The sequence below is a fragment of the Dromiciops gliroides genome, chromosome 2 (assembly GCF_019393635.1).
Source record: "Dromiciops gliroides isolate mDroGli1 chromosome 2, mDroGli1.pri, whole genome shotgun sequence".
NCBI classification, from domain to species: domain Eukaryota; kingdom Metazoa; phylum Chordata; class Mammalia; order Microbiotheria; family Microbiotheriidae; genus Dromiciops; species Dromiciops gliroides.
In genome coordinates this window covers 132,574,802-132,599,533 of record NC_057862.1, presented here as the reverse complement: position 1 = coordinate 132,599,533, position 24,732 = coordinate 132,574,802, and the positions used below count along the sequence as shown (strand labels likewise).

The following is a 24,732-nucleotide window of genomic DNA, read 5'->3' as shown; positions in this document are numbered from 1 at the left end:
AAAGCATATCAAGGTTAACATTCTTCAGCATTGGCATAAAGAAGTTTCAGTTCAATGGAAGGATAGCTTATAGGCTCTCCATGAAAATGTGAACAAAGGAATTGCCATATTTGGTCGCATCCTTCTCTCCAAAGCAATAAGAAACACGATTTGGTGGAGTAAATCAAGTCAACAAGAATTTATTAAGTAATTAATATGTGCCAGGCACTATGCAAAGCACTAGGGATACAAAAAAAGGTAAAAACATTTCCTGGACCAAGGAACTCATATTATAGTGGGGAACACAACATGCAAACAACTACAGACAACTACATATACAGATATATGTGTGTAAGTACATATACAAACATATATAGATACATACACATATTCATATACACACATATATGGAAGCAATCACAGAGGGACCATTTGATCAATTCATCTCATTTTCACAAGGAACATAATTAAGAAAGACTACCATGAAAATCACTGCAGTTTGTATGCCAACAACTGTTGCAGAGGATAAAGTAAAAAAATTATTAATTCCTCAAATGAAACCAACATATATTTTATCCTTGGTAACTTCAGAGAAAAGGTAGGCATAGTGAAGTATGATCCTTCTTTTTAAAAATATTGTTTGGGATTAAGAAATGAAAGAAACCAAAGGTCTGTTGACTTCTTAGAAGCCAAATTCCCAGATATGACTGAATTTTAGAAGAAGGAATGTAATAGTCATGTTGTTGTTGTTCAATTGTTTAGTCATATCGGACTCTTTCTGAACCCATGGACCATAGCATACCAGACCCTTTTATCATTCACTATCTCTGAAAGTCTATCCAAGCTCATATTCATTGCTTCCATGACAATATCTATCTATTTCATCCTCTATAGTCCCCTTCTCCTTTTGGTTTTAATCTTTAGAAAATCTGTCTTTGGGGGCAGCTACATGGTGCAGTAGATAGATCACCGTCCCTGGATTCCTGAGGACCTTACTTCAAATCCAGCCTCAGACACTTGACATGTACTAGTTGTGTGACCTTGGGCAAGTCACTTACCCCTCATTGCCCAACAAAAAAAATAGAAAAGAAAATCAGTCTTTTCCAATAAGTACTATCTTTTAGTCATTTGGAGAAAGTATTTAAGCTTTAGCTTCGGTATTTGACCTTCCAATGAATAGCTGAATTAATTTTTTAAAGAATTGACTGATTTGATCTCCTTGCTATCCAAGGGACTCTTAAAAATCTTCCCCAGCACCAAAATTCAAAAGTGTTGATTCTGTGTCAATTAGCTTTTCTTACAATCCAAATCTCCCAGCCATAACTTACTACTGGAAAAACCATAGCTTTGACTATACAGATCTTTGTTGGCAAGGAGATGTCTCTGCTTCTTAGTATGCTGTTGAGATTTGCCATAGCTGTCTTTTGAAGGAGCAAGCATCTTTTTTTTTCTTCTGAAAGCATCTTTTAATTTCATGGCTGCAGTCACCAGTTGTAGGAATCACTGAACCTAAGAATATAAAATCTAACACTGCTTCCATTTCTTCTCTCTCTATTTTCCAGGTAATGGGGCCACCTAATCTTAGTGTTTCTTTCTTTTTTTTTTTTTGGCGGGGCAATGGGGGTTAAGTGACTTGCCCAAGGTCACACAGCTAGTAAGTGTCAAGTGTCTGAGGCCGGATTTGAACTCAGGTACTCCTGAATCCAGGGCCAGTGCTCTATCCACTGCACCACCTAGCTGCCCCCATCTTAGTGTTTCTAATGTTAAGTTTCAAGCCAGCTTTTATACTCTCCTCTTTAATCCACATTGAGAGGCTTCTAAATTCTTCACTTTCTACCATTAGAGTGTTATTTGCACATCTGAGATTGTTGATATTCTTCCAGCAACCTTAATTGCAGCTTTTGATTTGCCCCACTTGGCATTTGACATGAAATACTCTGCATATAAATTAAATAGATAAGGTAGCAATATACAGCCTTTCCCAATCTTAAACCAATCAGTTGTTCCATGTTTAGTTTTGACTGTTTCTTCTTGTCTAGCATACAACTTTCTCAGGAGACGAGGAAGATGATCTGGTTGTCACACATCTTTGAGAACTTGCCACATTTTGCTGTGATCCACATAGTCAAAGGTTTTAGTGTAGTCAGTGAAGCAGAAGCAGATTTTTTTTTCCCCTTGGAACTCTCTTGCTCTACCAATAATCCAGTGAATGTTGACAATTTGGACTCTAGTTCCTCTGCCTCTTCAAAAACCAGTACACACTTTTGGTAATTTTTGGTACACATATTGCTGAAGTCTAGCTTACAGAATCTTAAGCACAATTTAGCTGGCATGTGAAATGAGCACAGGTTTTTTTTTTTGGGGGGGTAATTTCAACATTTTTTGGCATTGCCCTTCTTTAGGCTTAGGATGAAAATTGATCTTTTCTAATTCAGTTACCACTGCTGAGTTTTCCAAGTTTTCTGGTACATTAAATACAGCACTTTAATAGTATCATCTTTTAGTATTTTAAATAGCTGAGCTGGAATTGCAACTCCACCCCTCCTCTAAATCCCACAAAATAAAAGTAATCTTAATAAACATATGAACACCAGTTACTAATGTGTTGTTTCTGAATCATTTGTCTGTATACTGCTAGACTTCTGACTAGGTTTATCAAAGGTCAAACAAAATGCTAAATTAGAAGAAAGATAGAACTGAAAAGAAAATATGGTATGAAAACTACAACTTCATCCTATCATTTAAATAAACCGTACATTTTAAAAATGAGAAATAGAAAGAGGTAAAGATATCATCTCTGATTGCAACAATTTTTAATAAAAAATATCTTATTTTAAATAATCAGCACCAGGAAGGCAAAATAGCCTAGAAAGTACCTTAGTTGATAGATAAATGCCTGATGTCTTTCCTAAACAGAGAGATATGGAAATCAAAGGTAACATTAATTTGAAAAACATTATAAAGAAAGAGCACTAAAATTTTAAGCAGTATTGGCTCACAGAATATCAAAAAGATATGGAGTTAAAAAAATTTGTAGAAAATACCATACGAGGACAGGTAGGTGGTGCAGTGGATAAAGCACCCACCCTGGATTCAGGAGGACCTGAGTTCAAATCTGGATTCAGACACTTGACACTTACTAGCTGTGTGACCCTGGGCAAGTCACTTAACCCTCATTGCCCTGCAAAAAAAAAAAAGAAAAGAAAAAGAAAATATCATATGAAACTCAATTAAACTAGATCATCACAAGAATACTTCTAGACAAACCTAGAAATAGGACAACTATGTGGACAATGGAACAGATAAGCCAATATTCCTATAGTGCTGAATTTTTATCAATGAAAACAGAAAAAAAAAAACTTAGACTTTTTAGACTCTTAGTACCTACACAGGGTACAAATAGAAAAGGTATTCCCTAGAGGTAGTAAGGTCCTCTTGCTGTTTCTGTTTGTGGATAGCATTGTGCTGACTGATTAAGTCCTCAAAAGTTACAGCACTTCCTAAGTAATACTTATAACTATTCAAAAGAGTAGCCTAACAATTCATAAAGGAAAAAAAAAAACCAAATGCATTAAGAATGCCTTTTGCCCAGCCCATAACATACAGTTAATTGGGTTAGGTCAGCATTATACATATTTTGGACCGGCATTGCAGATAACCAACTGAATAGGAGGAAGCAGTAGGCTAGGTTGATTTGGAAAATTATATTGTACTAAAAAAATCCAAAATATCTGTGATACGGAAAACTCCTTAACATCAGTATTCTCAATGAGATACACCTTGTTCATACAAATCATGGAATGCTAGAATTTCCAAAGAATAAAAATTATTAGAGAGAGAATCTATCTCAGTGGATCATGAAACTATTATGGGACTGAAATGGAGCCTTAAAGAATAATAATAATAATAATAATAAAAAACTTAAGCAACAAAATTTCTCTGAACTCGTGCTTGTCTATATGTTAGTAGATAGATTAGATTGTCTTCTATCACATTATAAGTATTTAAAATTTAGTTGAGAATCGATGTCTAAGATGCCAATAAAATGTCCAGATAATCCTACCAGACCTTTCCTTAGAGTAGTGGTACACATTTTATCATTTTTTCTTTTCTTTCCTCTAATTCTTGCCTTCCTTATATAGCTTCTCTCCAGCCTGACTTGCATTTATCTTTCCTTTCCATAGTTTATTTTATTTAGTGTTGCCCAAAGAGAATCACTCTGGCCACCATTTGGTTTTTAATTGTATAATCAGTTAATTGCTATTCTTTATTCTATAATATTTTACTTATCATGATAGTTTTCCATATTTGTGTCTAGGGGTAGTCTTGTGAAAGATTATATTTTAAGAACAGTAGGATTAATTAATTTCTTCTTTAAAGGTGATATTTTTGTGTTTAATATGTTTTTAGCTGATATAATTAAATATGTTAAATTTATAATTCCTTTGAAAATACTTATAAATTATAGTTCACATTTTAGCATACTTACTCTATATAACTTAACATATTATATAACATAATATAAGCACATTTTAGTGTAGAAATTTATATATTATATGACACATAGCATATAAACATATTAATATAGATAGTTTGTATAAAATATATAATTATATATTATATAACATGTAATAATACAATTCTATATCTATGTATAAAATTTTACAGTTTCCTTCCCTATGACATCTTTGAGATTGGAAGTACATGATTATGACCATTTTGCAGATGAAAAAAGTGAGTCTCAGAGAATTTCTAGGACTTTGTTAAAGCAACATAGCTATTAAATGCTTGGGTCTCAAAACCAGGTTTTCTGAACAAGGTTTTCCCCACTATACTACTATGTAGTGTCTCTCATAATCTGTGTCTACCACAAATAGCATGAAACCATTAATGCTAGTTCCAGGTTCCCTTTCATAGATAGATAGATGGATATGTATAAATGTATTTTCTTTAGATTTACTAAGCTCCCCAGTTGAGTAATATAGTTAAAAGAGTTCCAGAATTGGTGTCAGGAAGGTGTAGATTCAAAACCTGGCTCAGAGACAGCTTTTACTTTTCTGAACAAGTTATTTAACCTATGTACTAGTTTCCTCCTCAGTAAAATGAAGAGTTTAGATTGATAGGCTTCTAATTTCCCTTATACATCTAAATATATGATCATATATCAGCATTATGAGCCTTCCCCTCTACCCCCATCCCTCACTGGTCTGTACAATCATTCTATAACTTCTGATGACTACAGGCATTGTGACATTGGTGGGTTTATGCTAGATTTGAAATCATTAAGACTTGTGTTCAAATCTTATCTATGATACTTCCTTTGTGACTCTGGAAAGTCACCCAACTTCTCTGTGTCTCAGACAATGCCTTAGGGCTCATTTGCTAAATCACAAATAGGTTGTCATTTGTAATTTGGGCTAAAACCAGAATGTCATATATAGATATCAGAGGAAGTGCAGAAAATTATTATTTGTTGTGGAGGTAAGTCACAGAGACCCAAAGCTGGGTTTCATTCTAGTTCTGCCATCAAGCAGCTATGTAATCTTAAACATATTACTTGAACTTTCTAGACTCAAGTTTTTCATCTATGAAATAGGTCTAGTTAGACAAGATGATTGCTATGGTTTCTACCAGATTTAACATTGTCAATCTAGTAATGTTTACCTATTCAGACACATTCTCGGTTACTCATAAGCATTAGTTAGTGGCTTCAAATTTCATGGCATGGGTAGTTCTCTAGATGTAGATCAAGTCTTGATAGTATCAGGTTGTTTTTGGTTGCAGGAGGGAAGGATGGTGAGGATTTGTGATTTCATTGGTTCTGAAAATTTCAAGTGTGGAAACTCCATCCACTGACTTAGACTAGAAACATATCTGAAAAAGAGTCTTATAGATTTATCTGAGGCATTCAACCACATAGCCTTTCATTTTATAGAATTATAGATTTAGAGCCAGAAAGGACCTTAAAAGTCGTGAAGTCTAAACCTGTTGGTTCCTTAGAGGAGACTGAGGCCCAGATAGCTTAAGTGACTTGCCCAAGATCACAAAGACATTGAGTATGAGAGGTGATATTTAGCTGAGATGACTTGTCAGGATTTATTTTTAGACTAGAAATCTAAGAAAAGCAAAGCTTCAACCCTATCACCTCTCATGCTATATTTGCACCTTTTCCTAGAAAAAGGAAGCCCATGAAATTGGAATATCGACCAATAGTTATTAGGATGGAATGCCTGAAAAACAAAGAGACTCTCTAAGTTAGTTGATGGACTAGAATCTTATGCAAAGAATAAAATTAGGTCCCTTGTAATTCCTATTTCTGTGCTGCATTTTTTATCAAGTGCTTTTCTTAAGACCTTTGAACTTACTGTCTTTAGTGCAGGTACACTACCAACTACCTGTTTGTATACCTTACACAGGATGGCAATAGTCTGCCAGATTTCAGTTTTATAGTTTCAGGTACTGTTGCCATAGAGGGCAAAGGAAGAGAGGTGTTGGGCAATAAAAGTATATTTGAAATGAAGAGAGAAAAAAAATCTACAGTTCAATGAACATACTTTCAAGGCATTTCAAATAAGAGTTGGAGAGAAATAATTACAAAGTTTGGAAAGAAAGTATCTTCGCTTTGATCTGCCTTTCTTCTGTAAAGCAATTAAAATAAGCAATTTTTCAAATACTAAGCAGAAAATTACTAATGGCTGAACCCAAAAGCTTTCATTTGTTTCTTGGGGCTTTCATTCCTCTAAAAAAAGACAAAAAATATTAAGGTGGCTTTCCAGATAGGTGAATGCATAAAGCATTTACTGGTTTGCTGTCATAAAACTACAGCAGCATAGAATAGCCGAGATTAAGAGCTAGATTTAAATCATGCAACAGTCCAGTTAATATCAATGTCTAATTAAGAAATGCATAAGAAGTCTGTAATGTTGATTTGATGGAGAAAAACTCTAATAGGGCTCTATCGGAATTTTCCATTTCAATTGCCTTTGCAGACTTTTAATGGCTATGTCTCCTACACGGTTTTTGGTATTCACAGGAATCATTTTGGAATTAAAATCAGGACCTAAAGTGGAACATAAGTAGACAAAATTAACTCATCTGGAGGGTAGGCTTTATAAACAAAAAATGTAACAGTTCTTGAAGATTTAATTTGAAGAAGACTATTAGAATTGGACTTCAAAGTTAAGCTTCACTTTCTTCTTCACTTCTTAAACCTTCAGATCAATCAACATTCATATATAGTGAGATATGAAATACTTTGTCATTTACTGAAGTTATTGTACTGGATGTGTTGAATTGTAATTGTACCAGCTGCATGGATTGTAATCTGTTGGCATGGCTTTCCATCACCAGCAATGTGAGCAATTAACTATTTGTCTGCCATTGAGGAGGCCTGACAAGGATCACAAAGGTTGGAATTGTTGATATTGGGAACTATAATATCTCCTCAGTGGCCTTCTTGGCTATTCCTAAATGTTCTCAAGTAACTAAATTAATGATTATTTCAATCATTATGTTTCTAATGTCTCTAGAATAGAGACAAGAAGTAAAGGACTAGTTCTGTATTAAATCAGTAATGTACATGCTATCACTACCTTAGTGTTGATCCAGAGGGAATTAGAGCAGTATTTGAAACACTAAATAACCCTAATGACACTAGGAAGAAGCTCACCAGGGAGTTGTTTGAGAGTTTGTCAGAGCACATTAAAATACAATACATTCACATAATAAAAAGGGTACATCATTCCATCTGTCTATACATTCTTTTCCAATATTATATTTGTCCAGGGACTTTTCAAAATTACATCACCTAAGTCTAACTCTTTACTTAGTGAATAAAAATATGGGAAAAATGGAGACCAAATCAGAATAATGTATACAAGTGAAAGTCTACAATTTAAATCATTATTGCTTAAGATACCATTGCTTTAATCAGTCCTATCATAAATCAGTCCTTTTCACATAAGAAGTTCTTAAAGTGCTGTTAAACAAATCATGTCTCTTAAAAGGAATGATGCAATCGGGAAGCTTGTGAAGATAGATAGAAATCCTTTTTAGCTTGCAATCCAATTCAGCTATTTTACACAGTGGCTTTAATTCTATAATCATCCCGTTCTTTCTTAGAAATTATGTTACAAATATTTATGCCCATGGTATTGCGTTTAAATAAAAATGCTATTCATACCCATCAGTTATTGCTTCTACTAGTTGGGAATAAAATCTCATCCACTTCCATCCCCCCTTCTTTGCCTGACATTTTGGAATAAGCATATTGCTACATTGGTAATGTGGAATTTGTTATTTGATCAAATCCAGAATAAAGCACTTTCTGTTCTGTCTGGTGGATTATTTGAAGAAATTCAGGTAAAAAAAATTTATTAAGGGTGTATTATATGCAAGGTGCATGCTAGACACTGGGGATCCAGAGACAAGAAAAAACAAATCTTTCCCTTCAAAAAGTTAGCATTCTTTCTATCTATAGGAATGTAATTTTTAGTCACTTATATTTTCTAAGAAATAAAGTTTAGTTTGGTGGCTAGATTTTTTAATCATAAAAATATTTTATTATTTTCTAGTCAAGATAATTTTCAACATTGATTTTTATAAGATTTTCAGTTCCAAATTTTTCTCCTTCCCTTCCTTCCCTCCCCCCTCCCCAAGACAGCAAGCAATCTGATATAGGTTAGTTATATATGTAAAATCACATTCAACATACCTCTGCCTTGGTGGCTAGATTTAAAAAAAATCATTTTATTTATTTATTTTTATTTTTCAGAAAGCTGGGTCAATTTACTTTTTGTCCTGTGCACTTTTCATTTATGATTTCTTGAAATATAGCTCTGAAACAAACGGACTTAAAAAAAAACCCATTGTGATTCAAATGGAGATATTTGACTATACCTTTAAACCCAAATCAGCTTGGCTTTCATGGAATGGTCAGCAACAGCCTCTAGCCCAAAGCTCTGTTCCTCATTCTTTAAATTTTGATGGCTTAGAATGAATATAAACAACAATTGTTTTCTGTTCTGGCCAGAAACCCTTCTAGGTTGACACTTTTGTGATGGTCAACTAGGTTGTCTTTTGTCTCATTTTTTACCTAGCCCATGGTTGTTGTCCTTCCTCTTTGAAGAGACCAAAATGACATCACTATGTTGGAGTCAAGTTACAGTGTGTCTGACTGTGGCTGATTAGAAAAGCTCAGAATACTCTACCACAGGCTGCACAAATAGGTCATGTGAACATTTGGGGTAGATTCTCTAAATCTGCACATCTCATGTTTCTTTTGAACTATTTCAGTTCTGTTTTGCTAATAGAGCACACCACCTTCTTTAGTGAGGACATGCTATGCTGGGTGGTCCTGTGCCAGTGTCTCCTACATCACTCATTCAATTCCAAAGCTCTTCTGAGAGACTTTGATAATGTCTTTGAATCACTTCTGACCTCCATGTGGACACTTGCTTTGTGTGAGTTCTCCATAGAATAGTCTTTTAGCCAAACTTACTTTTGGCATTCAATCAATGTGGCCAGCCCATTGAAAGTTGGGCGCTCTGCAGTAGAGTTTGAATGCTTGGTAGTTTAGTTTGAGAAAGGACCTCAGTTTCTAATACCTAATCCTGCTGGGTGATCTTTGGAATCTTCCTAAGACAATCCAAATGGAAGCAATTCAGTTTACTGGCATGGTGATGGTGTACTGTACAGGTTTCACAGGCATACAATGAGGTTAGGTCTTAATTGTTAATTTGCCTCAGACAAACTGAGACATGGGAAAGACCTTAATTAAAAAGGCCAAGTTGATTCACTGCATCCTGGGTCACCTCAAGTCATCTTGACTTTTGTCTTCCCATTGGACTTCAATGACTCCAAAGGAGAAAGAGTGAAGTTGACAACTTTTCTCAGCTTTTCCTCACTTAAATCCAACTCACTTGCAAGTCAAGACATCACCTTCATCATATCATTGGTCTTTGAGAACCTAGGATGAACAATAACAACAACATCCTCCAGGGATGAAGGTAGAGATGGGGAAGGAGATTTACAATAATATGTCACACAAATTGTTTTTATTTACTTTTTTATAACTAAGTCTCTTCATTTAGCCCAGGCTAGACATACAGGGACTACTCACTGGCCTTTCCCACATTTATAAGCATGAGAGGTTAAATCAGCTCCATTTCTCACAGGATTGGATCACCCCCTTTTAGCCAACCTGATGCACTCCCATGCCCACAACTACATCTATTTTCAGTGGCTCATCATGCTAATTGACATAGCCCTCTGCAGCTCAGAACTCCCTAGCTCAAGACATTCCCAGCTTCAGTCTTCTCAGGGGCTCGTATTATAGGAATGCCTGGCTATGCAAATTGTTATTTAGTATCTAATCAAATTATCCACTTAAGTAATAATGGTTATATTCTGGACTTTTGGAAAATATGTGGCTTTGAAAGTATGGAAAGAGCCAAACTGTGATCTAGACTCTTTATTTGCATACTTCATCATAATGATTGGTTGGTTGTCCTTCATTTTCAAAGATGACCAAAATGACATCATTATGTTGGATTCAAGGTACTGTGTGTCTTTCTGTGGCTGATCAATATAAGCTTGAAAGGATACACCACAGGTCAAGCACAAATAGTCCACATGAATATTTGGAGTGGAGATATCTAAATTTGTGCATCTCATGGTTTTGTTTGTTGTTTTTGTTGTTTTTGTGTTGTTTTTCTCATTGAGAGCTACTGGAATTCTGTTTTCCTCACAGAACACAGCACCTTCTTTGATGTGGGCATGCCACACTGACTGTTCCTGTGCCAGTGTCTCCCATGTCACACAATCAATTCCTAAGTTCTTCAGAGAGACCTCATTGCAATAATCAGGCAAAACCCCCCAATCAATTGAATGAACTGCAGCAGTAAAATCATCTGAGAAGTGGTTATGCAGCAGAAAGCATTGTTTAAGAAAACTGTGCCCTGTGACTATAAAACAATGATCTTTGTTCTATGAGTGGTATGTGTACATACATACATACATAGCCATGTGTACATGGTCATTTCTGGGGTCTTTCCCTCTGCATGCAGCCTGACCAGATTCCAGCTGATTGTGCTCAGTTCTGGAGTCAGTCACTGAGAAGGGATTGAAAAAAAAATTAGAGAAAGTTTGGGGAAGCCACTAGAACAAAGATTTGGAAAGCAAAACCCAAGAAAGGTAAAGGATATGAGAAGGTTTAACCTAGACAACAGAAGATTGAGAAGAGATTTAGGAATGGTCTTTAATATCCAAAGTATTTTATGAAGAAGTTGAACTCTTTTTCCCTTTTTCCTGAGACAGGACAAGACAAAATAATCTTAAATTGTGGTCCAAACAGTTTACATCAAATACAAGGGAAAAGAGTCAAAGGTGGCTTATTGGATAGAAAGCTGGCCTCAAACACAGGTAGACCTCGATTCAAGTCCTGACTCTGACATAGACTGCTGTGTGACCTTGGGTAAGTCATTTACCTTCCTCGTTGTTCTAGTCAACTCTTTATAAGTCTCAGGGAAGATGCTAACTTGCAATAAAAAAGAGAAATGTCAAATCAGGTTGCTCTTCATAATTATAAAATCTCACAGATAACCCCTTTTCTATAAGGAAGAACTTTTTGAGAGTGGCAGTTGTTGAATATTCGGATGGGTTACCATATGAAGTCATGGAATTTTCTTCTGTTGTAATACTTGGGTAGATTCTAATCTAGGTACAATGTCTTAGATATACATGAAGATGAAATAATTGACTGTTAAATGATTCTTTAATGACGTTAAGAGCTATTTAAAACTTGTGAATGGGCGCGGCTAGGTGGCACAGTGGATAGAGCAGGGACCCTTGATTCAGGAGGACCTGAGTTCAAATTTGACCTCAGACACTTAACACTTACTAGCTGTGTGACCCTGGGCAAGTCAAGTAACCCCAATTATCCCACCAAAAAAGAAGAAAGGAATATTTTTTAAAAAAGAAAAAAACCTTGTGAGTGAAATATTTTATAATTTTAAAACAAGTATACTATCTTTTTTTACCCCAAAGTTATTGAACTAGCTTATCCTAATACTTAAATGGATCTCTGAGCTCAGTGATTTGAGTATTCCTGTAATGATGCAGGTCACCACCCATCCAGGTCAACCCATCCCATGGAAATCTCATCCATCACCTCCAAGAAATTCACCACAGGGATTCCACACATCATTCAGGGGGCTTGCCTTTTGTTCTGGTTGATATTTTGTAGATAACAAGAAAGTACCTAGGATGGCCATGATTATCTCTCACTCTCACCATATCACCATGGGGGAGAAGAAGGAGACATCTTTTTCATTCAGATATTTCTTCGTTAGTGTCACATACTATATTTTCCCACTAAACTGGCCTATTTGCTCTTTTTCATAACTGACATTCCAGTTCCCATTTGTTCCTTCCACATGCCTAGAATGCTCTCCCTCTTCAACTATACTTCTTTTTTGTGGTTTTGTTTTGTTTTGTTTTGGTGAGGAAATTGGGGTTAAGTGACTTGCCCAGGGTCACACAGCTAGTAAGTGATAAGTGTCTGAGGTAGGATTTGAACTTAGGTCCTCCTGAATCCAGGGCTGGTGCTCTATCCACTGCACCACCTAGCTGCCCCTTCAACTATACTTCTTACAATCCTGTTTCCTTCAAAGCTCGGCTCCAACATGAAGTGTTCTCTCATCCTTCAGTTGCTCATGTTCTTCCATGAAGTTGAAATGACCTTGTACATACTTTGTATGTATTTCAATTCATACATGTTTCCTTCCTTGATAGACCATCAAGGCAGTATCTTAGCTCTCTGACTTTTAGTATATTAGGTACTGGTCTCTCCCACATTTATAAGTCTGAGAGGTTAAATCTGCTCCATTTCTTACTTAGGAATGGATCACCCCTTTTAGGCAACCCATGCCCATTATTACCTCTATTTCTAGGGGTTCATCATGCTGAAATTACTGTGGACATCTGCCTGGGACATAAAAGTGCTTAAGAAATGCTTATTGATTGATCAGTCAGTACCTGAAGAGCATCCAACTGGAATCACATATAATATTACTATGAGAGCTGTTTTCAAAGGCAGAATGGAAAGTGCAATGAACTGGGAGTTGGGAGACCTGGGCTCTAGTTATAGCTTTGCCACTAAGTACTAGTTCTGTGATGCTGTGAGGAAGCCACTAACATTCCTTGGCTCAGCTTCTTTCAACTATGAAATGGAGTTGGTAGAGATGATTTCTAAGGCTCCTTTCCAGTTCACTTCATTTGGTTGTCACATTCTGTGAGGAAGATGGTACAGATAATTATTGTTCCCATTTGACAGATGGTGATATTGAAATACAAAGAGATTACACGCCTAACAAATGGTAGAGCTAGAACAAGAACCCTGGTCTCTTGATTCCAAGTTTAGAGTTCATTCTATGACACCATGCTGTCTCTTTAATAGTATGTAATATTATACTGAGATCATAATTTAATGTGATAACAATGATATCATTCTGAATAATGAAGTTATTTTGCCATTTTGCATTACAAAATGGAGGTTTTAAAATTCTCAGACCAGTGGAATTTATATCTATACTGTATTTTATACTCAGAATTGTGAAATAAGAACATAGAAATCCTCCGTTAAGAGATCACTGGGCCATCTACTTTGGTAACTTGCCTTCGGCAATGGTCTATGCCTAATGTTACAGAGGAAGGCGAAAATAAAAAATCATAATGCACCTGGTCAATTATGCATTGCTATATCATAGGGGGGAAATTCCTTCCTAACCCCAGCTGGTGATCAGTTTATGCCCTGAAGCATGGGGATTGATATGCCTTGTAACTTTTTAACCTAGTTAGTGTAACTTCCAATGTTATTCCTATCCATATAAATTTCTAATCCTTTTTTTGAATCTTGCAAGACTATTTGCCTCAATAATATCCCGTGGCCACAAATTCCATAGGTTGATTATATGCCACTTAAAGAAGTATTTCCCTTTATCCGTTTTAAATTTGTTGCCTTTTAACTTCATCAAATGGCCCTTGTTCTTGCATTCTGGTGCACACAGTTGGAATTTGTTTTTATTTACCCAATCATGTTACATATTTCTATTAAAGTCTATTTTAAAAATTTTTTATTGTAGCTAATATAATTTTGATCCTCAACAATATTAACAATTCTTTTTTTGCGTCATTTATCTTCAAAAGAGCTCAACAATCATCCTTCAGTCTTGGCTAATATCCTAGCAACACCCCTATGGCTTTTATTATTCTAATTTTACTTATGAGAAAACAAAGACTGAGATGTCAAATAACTTGCCTAAGGTCACACAGAAAATCAGTGATTCTCCATAAGGAAATCATTGTTTTCACTCTGCCATATTAGTCTTCCCTCTGTGATATTTAAAATCGAAATGTGTGGTTGCCTTAAATTAGAAGCTTTAGCACCAGTCTTTGGGCATTAAGCATTTATTGAAGCATACCAGGTATTCACGTGGAATTCAGAAAGTTAAGAAAAGGCCTATCCAGCCTAGAGTTCCAGCCTGGTTGGGTTCTTCCTCAACTCTTCCGCCAGGACTGCTTCAACCACAAACTCCCCTCAAACTGAGTGTGGAAGCTTTTTATAGGTCTAGAACATAGGAGTTCCTTACACCCTGCTTCAAGCCAATTGGTAGGCATCCTCCAAATCCATTGGTTCACTGGACTTGAAAGTGGTCTCCAGTTAAGTTCAAAGTCTTTAGCTTCTAAGAACAATACCTTCTTAAGGGCTAGCCAGGTGTGCTTACAATCTAGTTAACTTGAAGTAGGCTAATCAGCAGTCAATCACTCTCACTTAATCCAATCAGTTTAGATTAATCTCCAGGGGGCTTTTCAGTATCTGCTAAATCCCATTATTTTATCACACCTCATATGCCCTAACCTTGCAGTTTTTCAATCCATTCTATTCCCCCATACCCCCTTCTCCTAATAAGACTCCTGATTGTTATCTGACAATCTATCCAGTTTATATAAAATTCCTTGGTACCATCCTATACATTCCTCCTTTACTCCAGCCTCTGATGAAGAGATGGCTCTTTTGCTCACCACTGGGTTGTTAATGTTGTTGTTGTTGTTGTTATTGTTGTAGACAGAAGTGTGTCAGAGCCAGCTTACAGGGGCTTCTGAGAGCCAAATATTAAATTTTCATTGGGAAGTTTTAACCTCAGAAATGAGCAAAGGTTACAAACCAGGATTTGATTTATTGTTTTGTTGATGATCTTAACTTAAGAAAGTGATGGATAAAAATTTTAATAACAAAAATTAAACTCAAAAGTGTGTCATGTGTATATAACATTCCCCCTCTCCCAGAAAGCCAGTTTCCCATTTCTCTAGGTGTACTTGAGCCTATCCTACTTCTTGTTTCATATTGCTCCCACAATCATCATTCCTTTCTGTCTCTCCTAGTCTTTCTGCCTCTAGCTCCTGACTTCCCTTCATTCTCCCTCTTTCCTTCTCCCTCCTTTAATATCTCCCTATCTATTGTTTCCCTTCTTACTTTCTACAAACACATTCAAGTTTTCCCCATCCTTAAAAAACCCTTCATAGATGCCACCATTCCTGCTAGCTATCATTTTATATATTTCTCTTTTTATCATCAAAACTCCTGGAGAAAAGTCAGTTATTATCAATGACTTACCCTCCAATTTCCCTGGTCTCACTCTTTTTTAAACATTCTTCAATTTGGCTGTTAACCTCATAATAATTGCCAAATATAATGGTCTTTTCTCATTCCTCATCCTTCTTGACATCTCTGAAGCATTTGACACTGTTTACCACCCTCTCCTTTGGAAGCTTCCTTCTCTCTTCTCTTTGTTTTCACAACCTTGCTCTTTCTTGCTTTTCTTCCTACCTATCTGACCACATCTTCTCTTTCTTTCACTCATTTCATCATCCAAGGCATGCCCACTAACTGTGAGTTTATCCCAGGGTTTTATATTGGGTGCCTATCTCTTTCTCTCTATGTTCTCTCATTTGATGAATACATCAGCTTCAATAGGTTCAATTACTATCTCTATGCTGATGCCTCTTATGTTTATCTATCTTCCTCTCTCCATCACTCTATGACCCTGGCCTATCTCCAGAGCTCCAGTTATACATCACCAATGGCCTATTGAGCATTTAAAATTTATATCCTATAGGCATTTCAAACCCAGCATGTCCAAAACAAAGCTCATTATTTCTCCTCAGAATCATCCCACTTCCAGACTTCCCTAATATTGTTGAGGCAAGATTGTCCTTCTAGTTACCTAGGTTTGTAATGTTGATGTTGTCCTCTACTTCTCACTCACACCCCATAGTCACATATTGAGACATCTGAAGTCAGTAAGACTTGAGTTCAAATCTCACCTCAGACAATTTGCCTTGGTTTCTATAACTGTAGAATGAAGCGAATAATAGCACTTATCTCACAAGTTTGTTGTGAAGATCAAATGAGATTGTATTTCTAAAGAGCTTAATACAATGCTTGGCTTGTAGTAGGCTTGACATAAATGATACTTCTTCTTCTTCTTCTTCTTCTTCTTCTTCTTCTTCTTCTTCTTCTTCTTCTTCTTCTTCTATACCACCACCACCACCACCTAAGTATAAAATCTCAGTTACCAAAGATTGTTTCTGTGCTCTTAGCAAATCTTTTTTTTTTTGGATGGAGCAATGAGGGTTAAGTAACTTGTCCAGGGTCACACAGCTAGTAAGTGTCAAGTGTCTGAGGCTGGATTTGAATTCAGGTCTTCCTGAATTCAGGGCCTGTGATTTATCCACTGCAGCACCTAGCTGCTCTCTCTTAGCAAATCTTATAGAATCTTTTCCTTATCACTTACATAGCAACCACTTTAGTTCAGACCTTTATTACTTTTCCCCCTCCCCCTTTCTGATCTCTTTATCTACCCTTCCTCCATCTTATATTACTTTCTATTGCTTTTTTCTCTCCCTCTTATCTTTCAAGTAGTCTCAACCAGAAACATTGCTTAGCTCTGTTAGTGGTACTTAAGACAAAGAGGATTGGTAATACCTGCTATAAATCATGTTCATCTTAATTGATTTAAGCATGCATTAGATAGAAGTATTATTTAACAAATGGATACACCAAATTCTCAGTAAATTTTAGTAAACCTTTCTTTTAGTTCTGTATTATTTTTTTTATTCCATAAGACCACGAAGGTCACGGAATATCAGAGTGATATGGGATATTAGAGATCATCTGTTTTACACCATAACAATACAGGAATAATTACTACTACAATGTTGTAGGCCACTAGGTATCTTGCCTCAAACTGAAGACCTTTGATGATGGGGAATCTAAAATTTCATAATGCAACCTTTTCCACTTTTGGACAACTCTAATTATTAGAAAAGTTTTCTCTATATTGAATCTATAGTTTCCTTGCTGCAACTTCTGTTCATTGTTCCTCTTGGGCCAAGAAGAATAATGTAAATTTCTTTTCCATATGGTAGATTTTCATATTTTTTAGAATAGTTATCATGCTTCTTCTTGTTCCCAAGTCTTTTCTTCTCTAGGCAAAACATTCCTAGTTCCTGTAACTGATTTACATAAAGCATAATCTCCAATTCATGTACTCTTTGTTGGTCTTGTTCAAGGTGCTGCTTCATAATAATTGGCTTCCATAATTGAATGCAATGTAGTAGATGTGGTCTGACCATTGCAGAGTACAATAATATTATTACCATGCTCATTCAAGACATTATATTTCTCAAAGCAGTCTTAAGAAATCTATATATTCCTGACCCTACCTGAACTTGTACTATCTTTTTTATACTCTATACCTCTCCACCTTTAATGGATTCAAGTTGCACATCCTTTTTGACTACCATATCACAAATATGTATTGCAAGGATTCTTGAAAAAATGCAGCAATAGAAATAACTTTGTTACAAGGCCCTAATTATCATATAATTTAAAAAATTCTTATGATAGCAAGTGAGGAATAAAATCATGAGATAGGAGCTAGCCAAAAGTGTTTGCTACTGTCATGGAAGATGTCCAGTGTAGAGTACAAATGGAAGAGTAATGCCCCTAGATAATAAGTACATGTTTGCAGGTGATTTCATAATTGCATAAAGATCACTGTAAAACCTATTAAATGAAATCCATTCTTACCCAAAAGAGTTTGACCTAACTATCCATATGTGTATGTGTACATACATCATGCATACACATATACATACACAAACACACACATACATATATAATTCGTATACAATCTGTATATATACATTCCCTGAATATAGCTGCCTAAGAACCCAATTTATTTGAAAAAGATGAGTTCCCCAGCAATGGAATTATATAGAATCTTTGGCTAAATTACTCTGATAAATGAAGAAAGTGAGATTTTACATTTGTCATCTGGATTACTCAAATGTACCATTTAAATGCTTTGGTCACCTACTAGCCCTGTCCTTTTTTTCCTTTTCTGATAATACAGTATCTAGGAATGATGCAAATAGAAACAACTATATAAGTTTTCCCCTGGATTCTTTTTCATTGATAGTTTACAACCCTACAGTTTTGTTTGTTCAAGTAAATTTAAAAGGAGCATCAAAGCACACATTCAGGTAATTTTCTAAAAGAGAGTTTAGGGATATGAAGATTCTAAACTGTTCAGCTATAGGATGCAAATTTATGAGTAAATACTAGCACCCTTTCCATAACTAAACTGTATTTTATTCTGTCTGCATAGTCTTGGGCTTGGCTGATTCTAGGAAAATTTGTGTAGTGAATTTAATCTTTTCCCACTCACCTTCTTCTGTGTCTCTTTCCTACCTTTCACTTTTTTCCTCTATCCCTAAAAACCTAGTGCTATGACTTCCAGGTATCTCATCTTTATAAGAAAGTGGTTCTGATAAGTTGTTAACACCATAATGGTAATTCAACTCATTAAAAATATTTTAAAGTATATAGACTAGGCTACTCAAGTAACAAGTGTGTTGGATAACTGCATGTAAGCCTGTGAGCTCCAGTGATATTCTTGAGATGTTAAGAAAATGAGAGGAAGGCATTAAGACATATTGGGTGGTTCTCTTGTGGTGAAATTAGAGCAGAATTTGGACAGAGTTGCACAAGATGGAAGGCATGAATGTGTTAATATCTGTATTGCTGAGGGGGAATACATGATCAATGAGATCATGGATCCATTTGCAAATCTGAATTTTCCACTCCTGGGAAGAATTCATTACTTCATTTCTCCTCTGAGCTCTCATATATCATTTTAAATCTACTTGGATTATTTATATAATAATGTAAAAAAAGTAAATGCACATGTAAATATATAATGTACATATAAATATGCATTCCTGTTTCTCTTTTTATGTCTAAAGATTACATGAGAGAATATTTCTAAAGCATAATAGGTGTTTAATACATGCTTATTGCCTTCCCTTCCTATCCCTTCTCCAAAGATGCTGTGGCCAACTGTTCTGTATCATTATTTATTTATGAACATTCCTGGAACACAGTTCCATGCCCTTTTTTGTGGACTTCCTATTCATGAAGCCAATCCTTTTCGGTTTGTTTGAGGTTACTGGTAGATCTGTGGTTGTATATCATTCAGATTCTACTTGTGTTCAAAATGTGTCACTCTATTTCTTAGCACTGGCTCTTCTGTTTGCTACTGTTTCTTAGCTGTCCACAACTATGCTGGATAATTTGAAGTTGTACTGAAGTACATTTTGCAACATTTCTTCTGACCACCCTGTTTGTTGCTGTCCCACTTGAATTCCCAATATAGGAGCTGCCTGTGTATCCTACTGTATGGCATGATGAAGTAAATTGAAGCTCTAAGAACAGATGTACTGAAGTGCTTCAAGAAGATGTAAGTATGGCCAAAAATAACAATGCTTTACAGATGAATCTAGTTACACAGCCAAGATCATTACTAGAGCATTGTATCCCATTTTTAGTCTTATACTAAAAAAAAGAAAGAAAAGAAAAGTTGTAGAAAATTTGCAAAAGAGTAATGAAATCAGATAAAGGATATGAAAAAGGAACTATAATAATAACACATTTTTAAAGCAACTTAAAGTTTAAAAAATGCTCCCCTAAAGAAAACCTGGGATGTACATAATACCAATGTAATAACTGTTTTTCCTATTTTTCCTTGTTACATCTACCCCTTCTTTAGAGTTTCTCATTTCTGTGAAAGGTACCACCATCCTTCCAGTCATTCAGCTTTGCCAACTAGGAATGATTCTCAATTCTTCACCCTCCCTCATTTTCCATACTCAATAGTTTGTCTTGTCAATTTTAACTCTAAAACATCTCTTGAACCCATCCATTTCTGTCTATTCACATGGCCAGCACCTTAGTTGAGACCCTCATGATCTCTTGCCTAGATTATCTCTTTATTCCAGTCTCTGCTTCCAGTCTCTTCAATTTATCCTCTGCATAGCTACAAGAAAGCCACTGAAACCTTCCTAAGCACAAGTGTGAAAATTTATACTTAATAAATTTTTGAATGAAATTTGATCCTCGTTTGAAAAATAAGTGAACTGAGGTTTTAGGTAGGTTTGTGACTTGTCCATGTTTACCTAGGTAATAAGTAACAGGTTTATAGAATCACACAATTTTACAGTTGGACCAGACCTCAGCAATAATCTAGTCCACCCCATACTTGAAAAGGAATCCCTAATACAATATATGTAACAAGTGCTTGAAGACCTCCAATGAAGGAGAAGCCACCACCTCCTGAGAAAGCCCATTCCAGTTGGGGAGATTTTCTTTCTATTAAACTTAAATTTACTTCTTTGAAACGTCTAACCTTTGCTTTGACTCAATATGCCAGAAAATTTGGAAAATCAACAGTGGCCACTGGATTAGAAAAGATCAGTTTACATCCCAATCCTGAAGAAGGGCAATGCCAAAGAAGGTTTAAATTACCGAACAATTGTGTTCATTTCACATGCCAGCAAAGTTATGCTTAAGATTCTGCAAGCTAGGCTTCAGCAAGATGTGAACCAAGAATTACCAAAAGTGTGGGGTGGGTTTTGAAGAAGCAGAGGAACTAGAGAAAAAACATTCACTGGATTATGGAGAAAGCAAGGGAGTTCCAGAAAAACATCTGCTTCTGGTTCACTGACTCCACTAAAGTCTTCGTGTGGATTACAACAAAATAGGACAAGTTCTCAAAGAGATAGGATACCAGATGATCTTATTTGTCTCCTGAGGAACCTGTATATGAGTAAAGTAGTAACAGTTAGAACTGAACATGGAACAACTGATTGGCTTAAGATGAGAAAAAGAGTAAGATAAGGCTGTATATTGTCAGCTTATTTTTAAAATTCATATGCAAAGTACATCATGTGAAATGCCAGGCTGGATAAACCAAAAGCTAGAATTTAGGTTCCCCAGGGAAATATCAATAATCTCAGATATGCAGATGATACCAATATAATGGCAGAAAGTAAAGAATTAAGAAGCCTTTTGATGTGGGTGAAAGAAGAGTGTAGAAGCTGGCTTGAAGTTTAAGATAACCTCCCCCTCCCCACAAGATCTTGGCAACTGGTCCCATAAACTCCTGGCAAATACAGGTTGGGCCATATTTTAATAACTTTTTGAAAATTATTTTTTCTTTATTTTTCCCCATTTATGAGATTTGATTTTTCACATATAATATAAATACACTTCCTATATACACTGTATATGATACTATGGTGTTGTAAATTTAAAACAAAAAATAAAGACATTATTAAATATTGAAACTCCTTCATGACTTTTGGCCCTTCCTGTAGAAGGAGAAGGAATGTAAGTAGTGTCAGATTTTATATTCTTGGGCTAAAAGATCACTGAAGACACTGACCATAGTCATGAAATCAAAAGACATTTGTTCCTTGAAAGGAAAGCTATGGCAATTTGGATAGCATAGTAAGAATCAAAGACATCACGTTGCCAACAAATGTCCATGTAATAAAAGCTATGGTTTTTCCAGTAGCAATGTATGGTTGGGAGAGTTGGATTGAAAGGGAAGCTGAATATCACAGAATCGACACTTTTGAATTGTGGTGCTGGAGAAGACTTTTGAGAGTCTCTTGGACAGCAAAGAGATCAAATCAGTCAATACTTTAAAAAAAATTAATTCAGGCTATTCATTGGAAGGACAAATACTTAAATACTTTGGCCACATAATGAGAAAATGGCACTCATTGGAAAAGACCCTGATGTTGGGAGTGATTGAAGCCCAAAGGAGAAGGGGATAGCAGTGGATGAGATGGACAGGTAGTATCATGAAAGCAATGAACACGAGTTAGGACAGACTTCAAGAGATAGTAGAGAATAGAAGGGCCTGGTATGCTATGGTCCATGGAGTCATGAAGAATTAGCCACAACTGAACAACCAAACAACAAAAAAACCTTTTTCCTACTTCCAACCTTGTAGGTAAAACATAATAAATCTAATCACCTTTCCACAGGACAAACCTTCAAGTACTTGATGACAGCTATCATGTCTCCACTAAATTTTCTTTTCTTCAGACTAAACATCTCTAGTAACTTCGATAGATACTCATATGACATGGACTCAAAGTCCTTCACCATTCTTATTGTCTTTTTCTGGACACTTTCTCTGGGTAGAGTCCAATGGGACATCACTTCATTATTTTTGGAAACTGCCTTTAAATGAAGCCCCAAAACAAATTTGCTTTTTTGGTTTTCATATTTTCATATTTCATCTGATTCATATTGAATTGGTGATCTACTAAAACACCCATTTTGGGGAGGACAAACTTTGGTCTAACCAGGCTTCACCCATCATGTAACATCACATTGTTTTTTTTAAAATCTATATTACTTAACATAGATCCCTATTGAATCTCACCTTATGATTCATCCAAAAGGTTCAGGGTGCCAAGATTGGATTCTGAAGGTTATCCTATATGTTAGTTATCACTTTCAGCTTCGTATAATCTGCAATTTTGCTAAGTATGCCTTCTACACCTGTAGTCTAAGCATTGAAAACAGTTAAAAATCCAATCAAAGATTTCTGGGGACTCTAATGGAGACCCCAGCCCAGTTGCCAAAAAACCATTCTCAATACTGAATCTCTCTAATTGTACTTTCCCCTGTCTATATCTCTCTATCTTTCCCACAAGGACATGAGATACTTTTTCAAATGTTTTGCTAAAATCAAGGGAAACTATATCTATGATATTTGTCTTATCTATCATGTTAGTAACCCAGGAAAAAAGTGTTTTAAGATTAGTCTGGCAAGATTATTCCTTTTTATTTTTTTAAATTACAAAGCATTTTTTTGTTCTTTTCCCTATGGCTTGACCTATTCTTGATTAAGCCATGCTGATGCTTTATAATCACTCTTTCCTTTTCTAGATTCACTAATCATCCCTTGAAAATACATCCTAGAACTTTCCCAGGAATTAAAATCAAACTCATTGGCCTATAGTTTTTCTGTCTTTTTTGAAAATTGGAGCAAAATTTGCCTTTTAGCCATCCTGTAGTACCTCTCCCATTCTTCACAGTTATGCAAATATCACTAACAAGGGTCTCAGAATTCACATCTATTTATCAGAGCTTTCAGTACCAGAGGATGGGTTTGATTGGGGTCAAGTGAAGATAATAATTGTCAAGGGCAGTTAGGTACTTACTTATTGTTGCCAGTACTGTTTGTTGAGCCTTTCTAGCATGGTTCTACTTGTTGATGTTGGAACCAGGGTTTGAACCTGTTCCTAATCAGTTCCATTACATAATATTATGGAAGTTTAAGGATCTGAGATTCTTTAGAAAAAAGAAGAACAAAATATAGAGTTAACTTTTGAAATAGTCTTTAGGCATTTGGAGAACTGTTGATTGATTATAGAGCATTGACTACATGTTTTGCATCTCCTTTAAAAGTAAAAAAAACAAATGGAATCAAATTGTATAAAAAGAGAGATTAGTTGTAACAGTGGTATGAACTGCTGGAGGAAGGGGGAGCAGGGAAAAATAGATAAGCTTTTCTTTGCCCTACTCTACATATCTAAAATGAAATCAACAGATATTTATCAACATCTCTGGTGTGTAAGGCACCGTGCTACTTGCTATGAAGGAAACAAAAAAAAAAGAGTAAAACACATTCGCTTTACTTAAGGCCTTATAGTCTACCTAGGGAGATGATATTACCCTGTGTAAAGTTAAATAATAATAAAGAAAGAAAGAATGACAGACAACAATAGAAAGGCTATAACATAGAAGTACATGATTGGCAAATGACCAATAAAAATAATAAGTACTGTAGGAGTTTGGAGAGGGAAAGAAAATTTCAGTCCAAAAGGCTCAAAAATTTGGGGGGGTAGCTCCAACTTCATCTGCTGCCCATGTCTAGATGGGTACATGTTTTTTAATTGCTTTTGCTTTTGTATACATTTTTGAGGGTCATTGTTTACTCCATTGACACGTCTACATGTGTTTTATATAATGTTTTCTCAAGCATTTCCTTTGTTATGCCATTTTTCTGTATTTATTACTATCCTGGAGGTTCCTCAGATTTTCAAGTTTCATGAAAAGTAAGATCTCATTCCATGACATCTGAATTTCAAGTCATTTCATTATCTCATTCAATACATATATATAAATTTGTTTTTTCAACCTAAGGCTTCCTTTATTTTTTCCCCTATCATTCCCCTTCAATCCTTTCTTTTAGTTACTTAATTCTATTGTTTCATTCATAGAAATTCTAGTTTCTTGCTATTGCAAAATAAAACTAAAATTCAACAACT

General features: G+C 35.6%; 1 long non-coding RNA gene across 1 annotated transcript in view; it reads left to right on the top strand.

Annotated features, from left to right (window-relative positions):
- Positions 1-11,326: 11,326 nt before the first annotated feature.
- The window catches only part of LOC122742328, a 32,520-nt gene continuing 19,114 nt past the window's right edge, over positions 11,327-24,732 (top strand). Inside the window, exons 1-2 of the long non-coding RNA XR_006354914.1 lie at positions 11,327-11,452; positions 19,758-19,841. This is a non-coding gene — a long non-coding RNA (uncharacterized LOC122742328). The remainder of the gene's footprint in view (positions 11,453-19,757; positions 19,842-24,732) is intronic.